The following is an 8750-nucleotide window of genomic DNA, read 5'->3' on the forward strand; positions in this document are numbered from 1 at the left end:
CTCTTTTGGAAGCACCCCTGTCTCTATTACACCACACCGATCCCTCAACAGCTCCCGAGGTGTAGTATCTGAACAAGACCTGCTCGACTTGACTGAGAGTGAGCTCCTTGAGTGCTGGAATGAACATCATGTAACACACGTACAGCGAATTAAAATCAGACGTGACGACAAAGAAATCCCGACAAAACACCTGATTATCACATTTTCGACAAGCACCCTACCAGAATATCTCGAAACAGGCTACCTGAAGCTAAAGGTCAGACCTTATATACCCAACCCGCGGCGTTGCTTTAAGTGCCAACGTTTCGGTCACGGCTCTCAGAGCTGCCGCGGCCGTCAAACATGTGCCAAGTGCAGTTCACACGATCACCCTGCAGACGACTGTGTGGAAACTCCCCTTTGTGCAAACTGCGAAGGTGCTCACCCAGCATACTCTCGTAGCTGTCCTTCATGGAAAAAAGAGAAAGAAATAATTACACTCAAGGTAACTGAAAATATCTCGTTTAAGGAGGCGCGCAAACGCCTTTCCTTCGCACAGGGTCCTACATTAGCGGACGTGGCACGCAAGTGGGCAGTGCCGCAAAGGTTCGCGGCGGCCGCACGTACCACGCACAGTGGACGGGCGGTAGCGCCATCCGCCCCCTCAGCGGAAGCAGCCCGGGCTGCTCCGCAACCAACGGGTATGCAGGCCTCCGGATCTGCAGGCCCAGGGCCTTCTGTTCAGGCAGAAAGCCCCAAAACTCTGACACCCGTGCGCGTTAGCCGCGAGCGGGCATCCAGCGTCTCTGCCGAGGCGATGGATACAACGGCAAGTCCAACGGCGTCTCAAGCGCCGAAGGAACGGCGCAGCTCGTTGGAGCGCGCCAAAAAAGGAAAAACCCGCATCACAGGGCCTGAAAAGGGCTCTGTGACTTAAGGCAATAGTTCTTCCAGTACACAAGGCACTAATTTACACTCAAAATGGAGACACAAATTCTACAATGGAACGTCAGAGGCCTACTAAGAAACCTCGATGATATCCAAGAGCTGCTACATGAACACTCACCAAAAGTGCTGTGTGTACAATAAACACACCTAAAATCCAAGAACACGAATTTTCTACGCCAATATGTCATATTCAGAAAGGACCGGGATGATGCCATCGCGTCATCCGGTGGTGTAGCTCTTATAGTAAATCAAGGAGTAGCGTGCACACATTTACCGCTCCGAACGTCCCTGTAGGCAGTGGCTGTTTGAGCGGTTCTTTTAAACAAACTCGTAACCATTTGCTCTCTCTACATACCTCCACACTACCACCTTCACAAACATGAGTTCCAGTCCTTAATAGATGAACTACCAGAACCATACCTGGTGCTTGGGGACTTCAATGCACATAGCAGTCTATGGGGCGATTCTCGGTGCGATGCGCGAGGTCGTCTAATTGAACAATTCCTTTTTTCTTCGGGCGCTTGCCTGTTGAATCAGAAAGATCCAACATATTATAGCCTCGCTAACAATACATACTCGTCTATAGATCTCAGCATTACATCTCCATCGCTTCTACCCTCACTTAAATGGAAAGTCATTATTAACCCTTACGGAAGTGACCACTTTCCTATTGTTCTGAGCACACAAATAGTAAATGAATGTCCCCCACAGGTTCCCAAATGGCACATTGACAAAGCCGACTGGGAACAGTTTCGTAAGACTGCTCTCTTAAGTTGGGCAGACATGTGTGATTTAAGCATAGGTGCAGCTGTAGACTACTTCACAGCTTTTTTGATTAATGCTGCCACCAAATGTATCCCACAAACAAGTGGACTGTCTGGCAAACGACGGGTTCCATGGTGGAACAATGAATGCCGGAAGGCGCGCAAAAAACAAAACAAAGCATGGAGGTTGCTTCGGGACTCTCCGAGAGCCGAGAACCTTGACTGTTTTAAAAACATAAAATCTCAAGGCAGGAGGACGAGCCGACAGGCAAGAAAAAAAAAGTTGGGAGAAGTTTTTAACGAGGATCAATTCGTATACACAGGAAGCTAAAGTCTGGAATATGGTTAGTAGGGTAGCAGGGCGGCAAGTACATTCACTTCCTCTAGTAAACACACAAGGCGACACCTTGGAAGACCAGGCAAACTTCCTCGGCGCACACTTCGAACAAGTGTCTAGTTCCGCGCATTACTCTGAAGTCTTCCAACGGTACAAAACAAGAATAGAAAAACAAAAACTAGAGCGGAAATGTACAAAACACGAGGCATACAACCAACCCTTCAGCTTAGCTGAGCTCCAGGTATCGCTTAACAGCTGCAGTAATTCCGCCCCAGGTTCTGACCGTGTGGTATACGACATGTTGAAAAACCTACCTGCCGAAACGCAAAGAACCTTACTTTCCTTGTACAATGCTATCTGGTTTTCCGGCGAAATCCCCTCGTCTTGGAAAGAGGCCATTGTCATTCCTATTCTAAAACAGGGCAAGGATCCATCCTCTATTACGAGCTACAGGCCCATCGCACTAACAAGCTGCCTGTGCAAACTTTTTGAAAAGATGATAAACCGCCGTCTTATACATTTCCTGGAAACAAACAATCTGCTTGACCCGTACCAGTGCGGATTTCGCGAGGGTAGATCCACGACCGACCACCTGTTACGTATCGAGGCACAAATCCGTGACGCTTTTGTACACAAGCAGTTCTTTCTTTCTGTGTTCCTCGATATGGAAAAGGCTTACGACACCACATGGCGCTTTGGAATATTAGGAGACCTGTCCCACCTTGGTGTACGTGGTAGAATGCTAGATATAATAGAGAGCTACTTGTCGGATCGTACGTTCCGTGTCCGAGTAGGAAATGTTCTATCAATACCATTCCTTCAAGAAACTGGAGTGCCACAGGGAGGTGTACTTAGCTGTACACTCTTTATTATCAAAATGAATTCCTTGCGTCTTTGCATTCCACGAAATATGTTTTACTGCACATATGTCGACGATGTCCAGGTCGGTTTTAAATCGTGCAACCTTTCCATGTGTGAGCGGCAGGTCCAGCTAGGGCTGAACAAGATCTTCAAATGGGCAGATGAGAATGGTTTTAGTCTTAATCCTCAAAAAAGCACCTGTGTCCTGTTCTCTCGAAAGAGAGGCCTTCATCCTGATCCAGATATTGACCTGCATGGTCAACATCTCTCCGTGAAGACGGAGCACAAATTCTTAGGCCTAATTCTGGATAGTAAGCTGACGTTCGTACCACACATTAAGCATTTAAAAAACAAATGCATAAAAACAATTAATGTTTTAAAAGTGTTGTCACGCACTACGTGGGGTAGTGACAAAAAGTGTCTGTTGAATCTGTACAAAAGCCTCATACGCACTCGCCTTGACTACGGGGCAATAATCTATCAGTCGGCGACAACAAGCGCCTTAAAGATGCTTGACCCTGTCCACCATCTAGGCATTCGACTGTCTACGGGCGCCTTTCGAACTAGCCCCGTAGAAAGCCTCTACGCCGAATCGAATGAGTAGTCGCTCCACCTACAGAGATCCTACTTATCATTTGTATATTTTCTGAAGGTGAACGCAAACAAGGAGCACCCCTCACACTCCACAATGAATGATTTGTCCAGTTCTGCCCCTTTTCGACAACCGACCTTCGATGACACAGCCCTACTCGCTTCGCGTGAGGGGCCTAGCTGTAGAAATGGGTGTGCCACTTCTCGAACACTCTCTAATGGCTCCCGCTCCACTTCTCCCGCCGTGGCAGTGGCAGCTTATAGATTGTGATGTTTCTTTCGTGGAAGTAACCAAGCACGCACCACTTGCACATATCCGTACACACTTCGTCGAACTCCAGCACAAATACACTTTTCCAGAATTCTTTACAGACGCCTCAAAGTCCAATACTTCTGTGTCGTACGCAGCGGTTGGTCCATCCTTTTCCGATTCCGGTATTCTGCACCCAAACTCAAGTATCTTCACAGCGGAAGCTTACGCGATACTTGCGGCAGTTAAGCACATAAAACAAACAAAACTACAAAAGTCAGTTATATACACGGATTCCCTAAGCGTGATAAAAGCTTTAAAAACTTTGAAAAAACACAAAAACCCTGTCCTTCACTCGCTATACTCTCTCTTATGCAGGATCTATACACTGGAACAATATGTCGTAGTGTGCTGGGTGCCAGGGCACCGCGAGATTCAAGGCAACGTGCTGGCGGACCAACTAGCAGCATCCGCCCACGAAAACAGTCCCAATACATCCATAGCCATTCCCCCACTAGACCTAAAACCCTTCCTCAAAAGAAAACTCAGGACCTTTTGGCAGAGCACGTGGGACATGCAGACACGAAATAAACTACACGTTATCAAACCGCATCTGGGAAATTGGCCGCCGGTATCGAAGTCACGGCACACAGAAGTTACACTCTGCAGACTTAGGATCGGTCACACATACAGTACACACACACACCTTCTGTCCGGTGGCGATCCACCGTTGTGCGACAGATGCGGTGAACCACTCACCGTGCTTCACATTTTAATTCAATGTAAAGAATTAGACACCCTTAGAAAAAAACACTTTCCATTGCCCTACCGACAACAAATACCATTACACCCATCAATGTTCATCGGTAGGGAACCGGTTTTTAAACACCAATCACTATTCGCGTTTTTAGAAGAAGTTCGTAACTTTCACGTAATCTACCCAGGCATTCCGTAGCACGGCCTCCTAACAGAGGCTGCTGCTGCGGTAGCTGCACTTAAAGAAGCACCTGCCTCGCAGCCCTTGGTCTCAAGGGCGTTGCTGAGGCATTCGTGCTCATGCCATGTACACGTAGTTTCAGTAAGCTATTCATTCTCTCGCCATTCATTCTCACTACCCATACATTTCACGTCACGCTCATGATTTTAATACTTATACGTTTTACCCGCCTTTAGCGCGAGGAATTTTAAGGCCCATTTACAGCCACCTACCATAATCATTGTTCATATCAGTTACGATGACCTGGCGCTCTTTGGCCATCAAATGGCCCTTGCGCCAATAAACATCAGATATCACCATCAAAATTCCCGAAGAGCAGTCACTGCACTCTATCTCTATTGGTGCATGACCACAATCTTTTTTTTTTTTTTAGTGGAGTGGTATTAGACAGGCTCTAATGTTTCCGTACCTCCCTCTTTCTTTTTTATTAAGTGTATATTCACGCTGGCATCTTCTCTTCATTTTTTGTCGTTTTATCTTTCTTTTTCTTTCACTTCACCAGATGTAATTCTGGTTAACCTCCCTCCATCTCTCGCTCTCTTTCTTAGCATTGTGCTCGCACCGGGAGAACGCACTGAAAGGGTGTTTAAACGTTGACTTAACTTACTCTTCACCATATTGAAGCGTACTATTTATACGGCAATAATTTCGTTAAGACTTCAAAAAAAAAACCTAACCATCTTTATTTCGCAATATGACGCAATAGAATGAATTGAAGGCGTTATGTACCTGCATAACTGACTCTTGCTTTTGTAGTTCACCTGCTACATAACACAAGAGCAGAACACGTAATAGCGCCTCTAGTACGATTAGCACATGAATTTCCGCAGCAGCAATGAAGAAACTTCTGTCTCTGTGTCCCCATCGTAGCTTCAACTTCAACATTTTGTAAATGTGCCTCGTTTGCTGACATTTTGTTCCAAACAACATAACGTCTGAACAGTGGTGCTGTATCGCCAATGTTCGTGCGAACGATGACAGTGAGTGACTGCATCAAGGAAGTCAACGTCGTATTTAGCGCTACAATTTAAGAGTTAAATAGCGCTATTGAAGTCGTAATAGTAGTTATAAACTTTAAGGATGAAAAAGGCAGGCTACTTTTTCGTGCCGAGCTGGCACCCATATAACTTCCAGAAGGATGCTTCTCGGAGATCTATGCTTACTGACTCCTTGTTTCAAGAAAGCCTAAATTCTACACGGGGCTCATGCAGCTGTCCCAGAATTCTCAATTACAGGTCTGCATATAATTCTCACGCTTGATGTTATGTACAGTTACTCTTTATTTTCTCTCTTTATTTTTTTCTCGTCTAGAAGGGGATGGGCGCGGTGCCCTTTTAGGGAGAAATTTCTTGCATGCTTTAACTTTTCTTCACGAGGGGCTTGTAGGCTTTTCCTCTAAATCAGTCTGTCAGCAATGTTAAAAAGACTAATGACTACGTCATTTGTAGAGCTAACGTGTTCAAGTGGAAGGCAAAAAGGTGGGAACACTGCCGCACATGTATATAAAAGGAATTATAGACAACGAGAAAAAGGTGCACAGACAAACGAAAACGATGAAGACTGTTCATATATGTATATATATATATATATATATATATATATACATACATATATATATATATATATATATGTATGTATATATATATATATATATATATATATATATATATATATATATATATATATATATATAAAACAGTCTACCGGTTAGAAAACAATCGAGAAAAAAAAACGGTTACAGTAGGCTTCGCGCGAAGACAAAAAAAATCACGGGAAAACTATTATCAGCACATGCTTTTGCGCTGTGAAGGAAAATAAATAAAAGGTAACATTACGAAACATTCAAGAAAACAATAAGACCAACTTATGAAAAATGTGTATTGTTTTTAAGTGTTATGAATGTGGAATGATCGGCCACTAAATTCGAAGCACCATGAAACTGAGCAGTTCAGGGCAGATGAGCATTCAGTAAAGGCGTTTGTATATGAGCAGTTTGTCAGCGCGTTTATATTGGCAACCAAAGTGGTGATAGCCACGATAAAGTAACAGAACAAGAATAAAACTTTGACAACGTCATAGTCACACCGCTGCTCCGCGTATTATGAAGTGTACCATATTGTTAACCACTTCCAAAGAGAAAGAACGAGTGATAAAATTAAGAGTGCAAGGCAGGGCGCTTAACCAAGGACGTGGCTGTTAGGATACTCTGCACTCGGGCGAAGCAAAGGACGACGAATGGATAACGTAGATAAAAAGAAATGAAAGAAAAAAAAGGAAAAGTGTTAGAAAATGATTGGTGTCAGTTATCATTCGCTAATGTCAATGCTCTCTGCTTCGCGCTACGTAGCGTCCGTTGATTTAATGCTATTAGACCATTAACCTTTCCCTCTGAAAAAAAAAAAAACTTGGACCATGGCCAACAGTGCATCTGCAAACAAGGGGACTTCTGGCGTTTAAAATCTTCGTTGGACATACAAAAGTGTCAGATAGATACTACACAATGGGAGCAGTCTTTTTTTTATTAGCACAGAAATTGTTTCTTAGTAATGTGTCATGACTGATTTCGTTGTATGTGTTTTATTAAATTAAAACACGTTATGCTATAGGTTTGGCCTCAACCAGCGGGGAGTTGTTTTTTTTTTTTTCATCCACTTTCGTTTTCATTCCTTTCATAATTACTTCACATCAATTAAAAATGCTAGGAACGTCCGCTGTGCTTTCCTTGGCTTTATTACCTCTCGGTTTTACGGGGTTGTGTCTAACAAAAACGAGCTTTTCGAACCATCTGATGTCTGAGTATCATGCAAGGAATCACAGTTGGAAATGTGTTATTTGTATATTTTTATTTCATTTAAATCACACATGGCGTCAATTGTCACATTTAGGTGGTAGTTGACATCTTTGTATATTGGAGATTATGAATATGCCCTGTACAGTGTAAAGCTTGCCGGGTAGGCAAATGTGAGGCGGCCTTGGTTCGCTGGCACAAGGATTGTGGAACTGTGGATGGTCAATCCTGAGTAACCAAAAGAAGCAAGTAAATAATAAGCAGTTGAACAAGAAACACAGTTTTTGGAGCCAATCAAATAAAAAAAATATTTAATACGCGAACTGACATCCATTCTTATTCTTCTTGCTGACATCGGTTAATCGGCGCTCTAATATTTTTTTGTGTAGTTTTCTGCTGTAGCAAATCATATAAAATTTTCCTTACATGTAAGAAAGTATCGCAACATGGCCTGTTTAAAATGTGCTGAATGCGAGTAGAGGACATATAGCTTTGAAAGTTTAACATTCTACTCGCTACCCAATTGTTTAATGTATCTGTTGACTTTTTGCAGTTATTTCTAAATATTGAAATGACACTTTCAGATTCTGATACTTCATAGCAAAAGCTGACATTAAAAAAAAAGGAATGCCCCCTATATAGCCGGAATTAATCACAACAACGTCCATTTCAAAATATCCGTAAACTGTGGCGAAGTTCCTTCTGTGGTTGTTCCAAAACCATATGATAATGAAGCGCGCCAGGGTGAAGAACTGTAGACTAATGCTTTAACCATGCAGCTGGAGTTGTGCAACACGGCCCTCGATCTAAGTACATATGCGATCCTATCTGCATTTTAATGACGTGCTCGGAGGGTTACACAGCTGCCCATCTTAAATATAGACGTAAGATCCGTATTCATCGCTTGTTACGTGACACCACTGGGTGAAGTGCCTTTGTTTTCGCTGAAATGGGCCTTCAGAGACTCGAAAGTGCTCGTGGCCGTTCATATCAAGACGCATGCGACTGTCTTATAAGTGTTGACCTCTCAATACTCAGAAATAGCGAGTGAAGTCGGTACGCTAGCGAATTGTATCATGTCGTAGTGTTGTTCAGTGTGGAGACGCTTTTAGCACTATGGCAAAGACGCGTCTTGCAAACGTGGTACTTTTTTCCCTTAGGAACAATTTCAGATGAGAGTGACGTAACTAGCACGGTATTATTGCATGCGAATAAAGTATGCGGTGTTGTTGTGC

Source organism: Rhipicephalus sanguineus, chromosome 1, assembly GCF_013339695.2.
Source record: "Rhipicephalus sanguineus isolate Rsan-2018 chromosome 1, BIME_Rsan_1.4, whole genome shotgun sequence".
In the NCBI taxonomy this organism is placed as follows: Eukaryota; Metazoa; Arthropoda; class Arachnida; order Ixodida; family Ixodidae; genus Rhipicephalus; species Rhipicephalus sanguineus.